Consider the following 13467-nt stretch of genomic DNA (forward strand, 5'->3'; position numbering starts at 1 on the left):
GCTGTACATTTTCCTTTAAGCACTGCTGTGGCCACATTGTGTACATTTTGATATGCTGTGTGTTTGCCATCATTCAGTTAAAAATATTTTCAAATTTCCCTTATCATTTCTTCTTTGACCCATGGCTTATATGGATGTATTTTACAAAATTTCAAAAAATGTGAGGATCCTCAGTCATATTTTGGTTACTTATTTATTTATAATTCATTTCCATTGTGATCAGAGAGTATGTTTGATATGATTTCACTTCTTTAAAATGTAACAGACATAAGTCAATTTTCCATGAATTAATCTATATATTTAATATAATTCCAATCAAAATCCCAGGAAACTTTTTTTTTTTTTTTGCCTTTTTGCCTTTTTGCCTTTTCTAGGGCCACTTCCACGGCACATGGAGATTCCCAGGCTAAGGGTCTAATTGGAGCCGTAGCCACCGGCCTATGCCAGAACCACAACAACGCAGGATCCGAGCCACATCTGCAACCTACACCACAGCTCACAGCAATGCCAGATCCTTAACCCACTGAGCAAGGCCAGGGATGGAACCCGCAACCTCATGGGTCCTAGTCGGATTCGTTAACCACTGCGCCATGACAGGAACTCCTCCAGGAAGCTTTTTTAAAAAAATTAACAGCTATGTTTAAAATACAGTGATATGGTGCCAAGGACATAGAATAGTCAAAGAAATTTTGAAAAGGAATCACAAACTTGGAAAATTTAAATTATCTGAATGTAAGACTCTTTCTATAAAGCTATGGAAATGGAAACAGTGTGGCATTTACATAAGAATAGCCATATAGGTAAATGGAACAAATCAGTTCAGAAACAGAACCAGACATAGTAAATCGATTTTCAGCAGAGGTGCCAATGTAATTCAGTAAGTATAGTGTTTCCAACATAGTTCTAGAAAAACCAGATAGCATATTTTAAACATAGAAATAAACCTTAACCCTTACCTCACACCATGCACAAAAATCAATTCAAAATTGATCATAGAAATAGAAGCTAAAACAATAAAACATCTGGAAAAATACATGAGAGAAAATCTTTGTGACCATGAGGTAGGTAAAAATATTTTTGGTCTAGAGCAAATTAAAAGCACAAAACATAAAACATAAACGTATAAATTAAACAGAAGATTTGAATAGACTCTTCACAAAAGAAGGTATACAAATGCATGAAATGATGCTCAAGATCTTTCATCAACAAGAAATGCATATTGAAACCTCTACATACCATTGAATTATCTAAAAATAATGACTGAAACCATCAAGTTTACTGAGAATTTAAGGCTACATTATTTTTACTTATTATTTCATACATTATTGTTGGGAATGCAAAATGGAATAACAATTTTGGAAAACTGAATAACAGTTATAAAGTTCATATAGACTTCATAAAATTTTATAAAGTATTCAAACTTCCCATATGACCCAGCAATCCCACTCCTAGGTATTTATCCAAGAGAAAAAAAAATGTAGGTCTCCACAAAAATTTGTACATGAGTAGTTATAGCAACTTTATTCATAATAGTCAAAAATTATTAACAACCCAAATGTCTACAAACTTGAAAATGGATAAACAAATTGTAGTATATACATACAGCAGAATTCTACTCAACAACAATGTATATGTTGACACATACAGCAAAATGGATGAATCTCAAAAATATGCCACAAAAGCATATATGCCATAAGAGTCCTTAAAAATCTAGAGCAGGCAAAACTATCAATAGTAACATAAAGCAGATCAGTGGTTGTCAGGGGCCAAGAATGACAAGAATTTACAACAAAGGATCAGAGAATTTGGGGTTAATAGAAATATTCTGTGTCTTGACTAGAGTAGTTGTCACAGTTGCACATATTTATCAAAAATTATTGAAATGTACACTTTAAATGTATGCATTTTATTAAACATAAATTATACTTCAATAAAACTTCTTTTGTATACAGAAAAATAAATCAGGTTTCACAGAATGACCAATGTATATTCTGTTATTCACACTGGTATGTAAGATTTTGAGATCATACAGTGTTCTAAAAGGCCGATTTCCATTTGGAGTCTTGTTGTGATCTTTTTGTCTTGAGCAGGGCTATACCTATGACAAGCTGTATTTTCCAAACACTGAACCACCCCACAAGCTAGACCACAGTATGGCCTTGATATTCCTCCCATCAAATAGTAGGATCTGTGTTCCCTCTCATTATTTCTAAGTACATTTAGATTTGCTTAGAACCAACAGAAATGCAGCAGACATGACACTGCATGCCTTCCAAAGCTAAGTTAGAAAGAGTAATGTAACTTCTCCCTAACTCATTGGAGCACTAGCATTAGAGCCTTGAGCTACCATGGTAACCAACCCCCTGAGGCCACCATGCTGTGATGAAATGCAGTTATCCCAAGTAGAGAGACTATTTGGAGAAGATCTGAGACTTGGGGAGAGAAAGATGCCCAGCTAGACCCTCACTCCTATAGATACCTGCTGTTCCAGCTCCAGCCACTGCTTAACTATCACCCCTGGAGAAATCCCATGCCAGAACTGCCCATTATAGCCCTTCCCAAATTTCTGACCTGCAGAAACTGTGTCATGATTTGATATGCAGCCTAAGTACAACAACCCCAGCAGTATCACCCTTGGCACAGTGCTCAAAATCAATGGAAGGAGGAAGTATGGTGTCATCATTGTTATTAATAAACCTAGAGCTATTCCCCTCCCTTCAGACTTACTGTTCCAATGTAGAAATCAGCACACCTTTTACTTCAGAGACCGGCAAAACACATGCAGTAAGTGACACCATGTTACCTGAGAAGAGTGGCATTGAATTAATCACCAGTGAGACAGCCTGGCTCTTTTACAGGAGTGGTGACAGATAAACTGCTAAATCCACAAGCACAACACATTCCTCTTTTCTGCACCCTGGACTCCCTCAGAGTCTATTGGAAAAAGAATTTTACCAAAAGTAAATGGGCAAGTAGGACTGCCCTAAGCTGAAGGGCCCTTCGGAAAAACGGGCCTGTTGTTTCTGTCTCGGTAAAGTTATTATGTAAGACCTGGCACTAGACCAGAAACTGGCCCAAACAGACTTTGAAAAATAATTCCACCTCAAAACACATCAGTCTGCTGCATCAGCCTGTTGACAGACAAGCTGAAATTCAGGGAGGCCTACCCACTGGTAGGCATAAGTCCCACAATGGCAGATAATGGGCAAACTGCCTTTATCCTGATCAAAATCCATCCATCCATGTCTGCTTGGCAGCCACCATAAAATAAGTTGAAGCCAATCTTTAAATGTAGCCACAAGGAAGCGCACACACATACACACACACATACACCTTTCTTATTCACTAGTAAGAAGGGGTACAATAGAAATTTAAACATGAACATGCGTTTATTTTAAAGTGAGTATTTATTTTCCAGTTTCCATAGGAAATAAGTAAGCTAATATTATCTTCCCAAAGTAAATACCTTCATGCAAAACTTCCCCAAACTGATTTCAGGTCAAGATTCCTGCTGCAACCTCCTTTTGCCCTCATGCCTCCGAATTCTCACACTGTGGTCTAAAGCACAGAGGATTCTTAGCAGAGTGGCATGACCTTACTTCTTCCCCTAGCTCTTCTGAAAGTTGAATCATAGAATCTTTGGTATGCCTCTTGCCAGATCCTACTGCTTGAGAAAAGAGATGAAATCTAATGGGAAACCAAAAATGTGAGGACTCATGGAGATTTCCCTGTCAGTTCTGCTTGGCCATGGCCATCCTATGCTGCCTATTAGCCTCCTTATTGGATCTTTTCTGGAATTATGTAAACCAGGAGGGCTGAAGTTTGGTTTGGGTTGTATTCTTGTGGAGCCCTGTGAGTTTTGTGTTGCTGTGCTTTTTAATAGTACTTGCCCATACACTGTGTTTTGGATTTAGTTTGCCTCTGTAAAGGAGGTTACTGAGATCCTTCTAATTAACCACTCTCTTCTTCATCAGCACCAACAACCTTTAACATCATCTGCCTGATTTTAAAAGAACCAGATATTTCAAATATCCATGTAATGACCCCTACATATTTTTTTTAAATCACCAAAGGATACATTTTCTAGGCACCATCCTTCTTTGGAAACACAGTAAGCTCCTGACATTTTGAGGGGACAGGTCCAGAGACCTTCCCCAACACCAAAATTTCAGACATTGGAATGTTTATTCAGGCCTCTGGCGCTGGGTCAAGAGTCCTGAATTTCCTTTGTATGTCATCACTCTAACCACATTTTGACCTGGATAAATGCATATAAATGGAGAAAACATAACCAACTACAGACTAATACTCAGATAAAGATTAAATTATTGAAGATAAGTATGAAAGGAGAGCTGAAAGGAATCCAAACTTTCTGCTCTTAATAGGAATTAAGCTCTTATGTATTAAAGATTAGTTATTGAAATCATTAGGCTGACTACAGAAAAGTTATTAAGATTTTTTATCATTACAAAGTGCACATTCTATTGTTGCTTAATGTATTCACTGTATGAATTCTATCTTTAAATCTTAAAGCCTTTATGTGTCATTAGAATATAAATGTCAAAACACTGTATGTATCACCCAAAATACACACTTGCAAAGATTATTAAACAAGCCAAAATAAGTATTCAGGAAAGTATTCAAAAGAGCCAGTTGATGATATAGAAAATTTGTACTCCCACAAAGGCAAAGCAATTAAGGAAATCATTGTTCATCCAAACAGTAAACTATAAGGTAAACATTGAAATTATTAGTGTATGATCATTGCATTGTAGATCCCACCAGCCCCAAGAGCTGTAGGTTCTTTTGGGAAAATTATTCCATTCACTTGGCTTAAGCCCACATTGAGGAATAATCATCCTGGACAGCTAACCACTCCTTACTTGCAGGCACTGATTCTCTTTTTCACTTTTTCAGCAAGTTCCAGCATATTGATATTGGAATGCTAATCTTATGATTGAGTTTAACCCAAAAAAAATTATTGGTAATAACAGCCACCATCTTCAATGATTTACTTCAATGATTCCAACCCTTGGCTTTGCCACTGGATGTATGACTTTGGGAAAGACAATTAATCTATTCTTTCATTTCCTTATTTGTATATAGAGATGATAACACTTCTCTTTGAGAGTTGGGAAGATAAAGTAAGATAACATATATAAAGTGCCTGACATGTAAGTAAGGCTCTCTTGACAGGTATTAGTTTTTCTTCTTACTTCAACATAAGGCATTGTATTTATTTACCATTCAGCTATTCACAAACATACAAAATCAAATGTGATTTACATAAATAAGAAACATGCTATTTATCTTTCATAGATACTTAGAAATTAAGTGATCTCCTTTTCCAAGGTGGAATTTCAACTAAGACCTCTATTCTCTACCCCTCCTCAAATCTGAGCCCTAAAGTTGTGAATAGGTATATTATGTCATCATGAAAGAAGAAAAGACTGTTCATCAAAAGTCAGTCACATTCTAGGCACTATTTGAAGCATATATATACTTTATCACATTGCTACCCCCATTTTAAAGACAAAGAAACAGAGGCTTAATATGGTTGAGTAATGTGTCTTAGATCCCAGTGAAGTCAATGACAGAATCAGGATTCCTATTTGGGTTTGTTTCAGCTCCAATGACTGTACACCTTCCCTTATGTTCAGCTGCCAGATTTTAATTTCTTACCACAGTGTCATGAACTATTGTTACAAGAAAAATGAGACCACAGTTTACTATCTGTCATGGCTAGGTTTTAAATCAAGCCTAAGGATATAAAGCTTATGACCTCTACATCTTAAGTAAAAGCCCACTTGAATGAAAACAAAACAATGGAAAATGCCTTAGTAATAATATTTGAAAAATCTTCAGAATGTGAGCTATCAACTGGCTTTGTTCAGTAGAATGTCCCTGTACAGAGTTGGATGGACGTCTGTGGGTATCAGAGCAGTCAGTTTCGCCAGAGTGGAATACGTGAGTCTAAAGCTATGTGTTCTCTCTTCCTGGTCACCAAGCCATAAGTTCAAATCTGCCGTAATTATCCTTTTCTACAATTTATAACCCATCATCCCAATAGGATTATAGATTGTGACTAGGCTTAATTTTAAATGTAAAAACAAATTCATTTCATTCTTTCGATATATGAGTCATGTAGGCAAAGAAAACTGTGGTTGACAGTACCTTTTCTAGTTCTATAATACTCTGACAATGCACACTTCCCCAAGGAGCCACTCCCAAGGTTGAGCCCCAGAGTGGCCGACCTCTCCCTAAGCTATCATCACTGGTCCCTGCCACAAGCCAAGGGCTAGCTTTTAACCCAGGAATGATATAGCATCTTTTGCGTAGTAGACCTTCAGTAAATATTTGTTTCATGAATAAATGAATGCAATTGTGTCTGCCCAGGCCAGCAAAGGGATGTAAATGTCAGTCCTTGCTGATTCCGCCTACTAAGATTGGTCTTTTAGTCTGCACCTCCTGGCTACCAACTGAAACTTCCCAACTTATAGGCCAAAGGCAGTCTCAGGTTTTCATCTCTAAGACCTATCTACCCTTCAGGTCTTGAAAGGATCAAAATGAAAGAGGCTGTCAGAAGCTTGGGAATCACAGTATATGCCCTACACCCTCCAAAATGGAGCAGAAGGAATGTGTCCAATTTTCCCCTTGGCCATATGTTAAGATCATTTGAGAAGCTTTCAAGGCAGAACCCTAAGTCCTACTCCAGTGAAACCAGAATCTCTGAGGATGGGTCATGAGCAGTAACATTATTTAGATGCCTCCCCCCCTGTAATTTGAAGATGCAGCCAAGATCAAAGATTACAAGTCTGGATGAGGCCAAGAAAGAGGAACATCAACCCCACACAAGTAGTAAGAAGCTTCTTGCTCTTCTAGAAGGGAAGGGTAAGAGGATAGGAAATGCAACATGAAGCAGCAGCTACTGATGTTGTCAAAATGCCCTTTCCCAGGCCAGTAGTCCTCTCTGCTGCCCTTGGCCCACATGCACCATGTCCTCCTACTCCTTCAAATGGTCCTGGAGCTGGCTAATGTCTCATCTTGGACAATGAGAACCTTCTCGGGCATCCTCCTCTTTCAAAACAGAACTATTCACCAGGTCCTTCTCACTACCCACTGTTGCAGCTGCAGTCCCCACAAGCCCTGTTCTGTCTTCACCCCAAACCCACCCCCTCCTTAAAGCTAGAGGTTCCTGGTGACAAGCTCCAAATGGGTATGAATGGACTGTGCATAAGCCTAGGGCAATGGAGAGAGGACAACATCTCAGTAAGTTCTTAAAGGCAAGCTGGAGGAGGGAGCATAAACAGAGACCCAAAGTGTCAGAGTTCCCTATACCCTCCATGTTATAAGAATGAGTCACTGATTCATCATGTTCGGGGAAAAAATGTCTCTCGTGTGGTGTGGAAAATGTACACATACACCCACACCCGTGATTTGGAGGCTAAAGCCCTAAATTCACAGCCCAGCTGATTTTAGACTGAAAGTGTCTCCCAAAATTCATATGTTTAAGCCCTAAACCCAGTGTGACTAAGGAAGTAATTAAGGTTAATTGAGGTCATAAGTATAGGGCCCTGACCCAACAGGATTAGTGTCCTTATTAGAGGAGACAGAGCAAGAGACCACAAGCCAGGAAGAGGGTTCTCATCAGGAACCAACTCTGCCTTAATCTGGGATTCTAACCTCCAGAACTGTGGGGAAATAAATGTCTATTTTTTAAGCCAGCCAATGGTATTTTGTTACTAATACACCAACTTTAGACAAGTCACAACCTCTCCAAGCCTTCATTTCCTCTTCAATAAAAGAGAGATAAAACCTACTTCTTCATAAATATCGAATGAGGTAATACATGTTTTTGAGGGTTCTGTAACAGTCAAGTTTTAAATAAGCATTAATCATTCATTAATCTCCACCTCTGTGCTCTCATGCTTTAATCCTTGTGGTAGCCGAGCATTTACCACATTGCATGAGATTTGAATTTTTTCTGTCTCGCTTGTCAGATGATAAAATCCTATCAGCCAGGAGCCAATTCTCACTCATCTTTGTATCCCCAGTGCCAAGACACTCAGTCACTGCTCAAGAAGTGATTATGGAATGATCCCCAGGTGGCCTTAGATACCCTTTCTCTATGCCCCATAACTCCACACATGTTTCCATCACTTAGCATCAGTTACTGAAGTTACTAATTTTTGTCTTTTTCTTCCCCACTGGAGTATGAGCTTCCAGATGGTAGAGACCACATATTATTATTACTGTAACCCTAATGACTAGTACAATGCCTGGCACCTAGTAGGAACTCAGCAAAATGGGAAGAAGGAAAATGGGAAGAAGGAAAATAATGCATTTCCTACAGAACATGCATCTTTGAATTTCAGTGTTCACAACTGCCCTGTATTCAATCCACTGTCTGCAATGGAACCAACTAAATGCCCATCATCCCACTCAGTCTTTTTTCAAATATTCGGGCTCATGCAGTTCTTTCATCCTTTATAAGCAGCAAAGAATCTGAATACACTGTTTTATTGTACAAATCAGTATCATCCCCCAGGGAACCAAAACCAGTCATTTACACCATCAGCAGTTGCTATGCAACCACTCTCCAAAGTTCAGGTTGAAAGATCCAGGGCTAAGGTAGTGATTTTTCCCACCTGGAAGGGACTGTAACATCTAAGGAAAAAAATACTATTATACAGATTCACTCAAGAAAAGGGTATTATCTATATTGGGAAAGTATACTCTCTAGGTTTCCTAAGCTTTGCATATATAGCCTTTTTATAAAAAAGCTACTGAATATTTAGCTGCTGAACCCCAAACACATACTATATATAAATTTATATAATTTATAAAGATTTATGTCTATAAATATTTATGTATGTGTACTAGAAAGAGAGTAAATACCATTTTTTTAATGCCAAAGTAGTTTCAGGAGGGTCAAATCATACCCTTTCTTTTTGTAGAAGTAAACATTTTAAATGAATTTCTATTTTCTCATGGCAAAAAAAAAACTAATAAAATAGAGAAATATTTAAAGAGAAAATAAAAAGCCATTATCAAACAGCCTAGATAAAACCACTGTTAATATTTGCTATGTAACATTGTATATACATAAGAACATTAAAAACAACATACAAGGAGTTCCCTTCGTGGCTCAACAGTTAACAAACCCCACTAGGATCCATGAAGATGCAGGTTTGATTCCTGACCTTGCTCAGTGGGTTAAGGATCCAGCATTACCGTGAGCTGTGGTGTAGGTTGCAGATGCAGCTTGGATCCTCCATCACTGTGGCTGTGGCATAGACTGGCAGCTGTATCTCTGATTCGACCCCTAGCCTGGGAACTTCCATGTATTGCGGGTGTGGCCCTAACAAAAAAGCAAAAAAAATTATATATTTTTATATGTTTTATTATTATATTTAATGTTCTTATGTATGTATAAACATCTGGAACATATATGTTGTATATTTAATTAGAACACATATTTTCTTACCAAAATGGAAACATATTCTATGCATAGTTTGGATACTTCTTTTCTTTAAAACTTCACACCATCCCATGGATGTCTTTCCAAGTTAGCATATAGTTATAGCATTATTTTGAAGGCTGCATAATATGTCATAGTTTAAATATATTAAAATAAATTTAATTATTTTCCTGTTGTGTCTGTTTATCACTATTACAAATAATGTGAAAAACATCCTCATATACACATTTTTGAAACTCATCTGATTGTTTCAGTAAGATCAATTCATGGATTGGATCAGAGACTATGCACTTATTTTAAGGCTTTTAGACTATTTATAAATAAATTACCTAATTCTAGGCATTTATCCCCAAAACCAGGATCTTAGGTAATTACAAATTTAGTTGAATCTTTGAAGAATTTTAAATATTTTAAAATAATAATTCAGAAAAAAGTAAAAATAACAATTCATGGTTTTCAAGGATGTAGTATGATAAAGGTAATTTTGTCTTACCTCTCATTTGACTATATAACAATCCGCTTAATGTCCTGGCTGCCCTTTGCCAAAAAAACCAAGCTGTCCTTGCTCACTAAGTTGGTACTTCTGCTTTCACTTTGTATAGTTTCTCTTCTTGATTATACCTGTCGTTGTTACCAGCTGCATTTTGGGATTGGATATTGCTGGCTTTGCCTAGGTTCACAGATGGGACTGAGGAATAGCTGCAGAAAGCCCACGTAAGATCTGGAACAGGTTCGTGATTCATGTGCATAAAAAAGATGGATGTCCTAAAAACTTTTTACTGTGGAGTATATTGACTGTCGCCTTCCAAAAGACATGTCAACTTCTGTTCAAACTTCTTTCCTCTCGCTGAAAATAGTTAAAAGATGTTTCCCCCTGGCCTCACAGGCAAATTCTACCAAACATACAAAGAGAACTGGTGCCCATCCTCCTTAAACTTTTTCAAAATGTCCAAGAAGGAACACTCCAAAGACGTTCTATGAAGCTACTATCACCCTCATTCCAAAACCAGACAAAGATACCACCAAAAAAGAAAACTGTAGGCCAATGTCTGATGAATATAGACACAAAAATTCTCAACAAAATTTTAGCCAACTGAATCCAACAACCTATCAAAAAGATCATACACCATGACCAGGTGGGATTCATCCCAGGTTCACAAGGATGGTTCAACATATGCAAATCAATCAATGTCATACACCACATTAACAAAAGAGAAGTCAAAAACCATATGATCAGAGTTCCCATCGTGGCTCAGTGGTTAATGAATCCGACTAAGAACCATGAGGTTGCAGGTTTGGTCCCTGGCCTTGCTCAGTGGGTTAAGGATCTGGCATTGCCCTGAGCTGTGGTGTAGGTTGCAGACGTGGCTCGGATCCCACATTGCTGTGGCTCCGGCGTAGACCAGTGGCTACAGCTCCGATTAGACCCCTAGCCTGGGAACCTCCATGTGCCACGGGAGCGGCCCTAGAAAAGGCAAAAAGACAAAAAAAAAAAAAAATCATATGATCATCTCAAAAGGTACAGAAAGAACATTTAACAAAGTCCAATATCCATTTAGGATAAAAACTCTCACCAAAGTGGGTATAGAGGGAACATACTTTAACATAATAAAAGCCATTTATGACAAACCCATAGCAAATATAATACTCAATGGAGAAAAGCTGAAAGCCTTCCCACTGAAATATGGAACAAGACGGGGATGCCCACTCTCACCATTGCTATTCAACATAGTATTAGAAGTCCTAGCCGCAACAATCAAACAAACAAAAGAAGTAAAAGGCATCCAAATAGGAAGAGAAGAGATAAAACTGTCACTAGATGCAGACGACATGATACTATACATAGAAAACCCTAAGGACTCAACCCAAAACCTACTTGAACTGATCAACAGATTCAGCAAAGCAGCAGGATGTAAGATTAACATTCAGAAATCAGTCTCATTTCTGTATACTAACAATGACATATTAGAAAAGGAATACAAAAACACAGTACCTATTAAAGTTGCACCCCAAAAAATCAAACACCTGGGAATACACCTGACCAAGGAGGTAAAGGACTTATATGCTGAGAACTATAAAACATTAATCAAGCAAATTAAAGAAGAGGTAAATAAATGGAAAGATATTCCATGCTCCTGGATTGGAAAAATTAATATTGTAAAAGTGGCCATACTACCCAAAGCAATCTACAGATTCAATGCAATCCTATCAAATTACCAATGACATTTTTCACAGAACTACAACAAACAATCCAAATATTTATATGGAACCACAGAAAATCCCAGAACTGCCAAAGCAATCTTGAGAAACAAAAACCAAGCAGGATGCATATCTCTCCCAGACCTCAAGCAATATTACAAAGCGACAGTCATCAAGACAGTATGGTACTGGTACCAAAACAGACAGACCAATGGAACAGAACAGAGAACCCAGAAATAAACCCTGACACCTATGGTCAATTAATCTTTGACAATGGAGGCAAAAACATAAAATGGGGAAAAGACAGCCTTTTCAGCAAGTCTTGCTGGGAAACCTGGACAGTTGCATGCAAATCAATGAAACTAGAACACACCCTCACACCATGCATGAAAGTAAACTCAAAATGGCTGAAAGACTTAAATATAAGACAAGACACCATCAAACTCCTGGAAGAGAACATAGGCAAAACATTCTCTGACATCAACCGTACGAATATTTTCTCAGGTCAGTCTCCCAAGGCAACAGAAATAAAAGCAAAAATAAACCAATGGGACCTAATCAAACTGACAAGCTTTTGCACAGCAAAAGAAACCAAAAAGAAAACAAAAAGACAACTTACAGAATGGGAGAAAATAGTTTCAAATGATGCAACTGACAAGGGCTTCATCTCTAGAATATACAAGCAACTTATACAACTCAACAGCAAAAAAGCCAACAACCCAATGGAAGAATGGGCAAAAGTCCTGAATAGACATTTCTCCAAGGAAGATATACAGATGGCCAACAAGCACATGAACAACTGCTCAACATCCCTGATTAAGGCAAATCAAAACTACCATGAGATACCACCTCATACCAGTCAGAATGGCCATCATTAATAGGTCCACAAATAACAAGTGCTGGACGGGGTGTGGAGAAAAAGGAACCCTCCTGCACTGTTGGTGGGAATGTGAGCTGGTACAATCACTGTGGAGAACAGTGTGGAGGTACCTTAGAAATCTATACATAGAACTACCATATGACCCAGAAATCCCACTCTTGGGCATATATCCGGACCAAAGTTTCCTTGAAAAAGACACATGCACCCACATGTTCATTGCAGCCCTATTCACAATAGCCAAGGTATGGAAACAACACAGCTGTCCATTGAGACAATTGGATTAGGAAGATGTGATATATATACACAATGGAATACTACTCAGCCATAAAAAAGAATGATATAATGCCATTTGCAGCAACATGGACGGAACTAGAGACTCTCATACTGAGTGTAATAAGTCAGAAAGACAAAGACAAATACCATATGATATCACTCATATCTGGTATCTAAAATACAGCACAAATGATAACTGGGTCACCATGCTGTACAGTAGAAAAAAAAATTGCATTGGGGAAATAATTTAAAAAATAAAATAAAATACATTAAATATAACCTTTCCACAGAAAAGAAAATCATGTACTTGGAGAATAGACTTGTGGTTGCCCAGGGGGAAGGTGAGGGAATGGGAAGGATTGGGAGCTTGGGGTTAACGGATGCAAACTATTGCTTTTGGAACGGACTAACAATGAGATCCCGCTGTGTAGCACTGAGAGCTATGTCTAGATACTTACAATGCAGCATGACAATGGGAGAAAAAATTACATATACATGTATGTGTAACTGGGTCCCCATGCTGTACAGTGGGGGAAAAAATGTGTTGGGGAAATAACAATAAAAAATAAATTTAAAAAAGGGGGGGGAATAGTCATTTTACAGTGGACTAGATTGGGTGATATCACCTTAGTGA

Source organism: Sus scrofa, chromosome 3 (genome assembly GCF_000003025.6).
Source record: "Sus scrofa isolate TJ Tabasco breed Duroc chromosome 3, Sscrofa11.1, whole genome shotgun sequence".
Classification (NCBI taxonomy): domain Eukaryota; kingdom Metazoa; phylum Chordata; class Mammalia; order Artiodactyla; family Suidae; genus Sus; species Sus scrofa.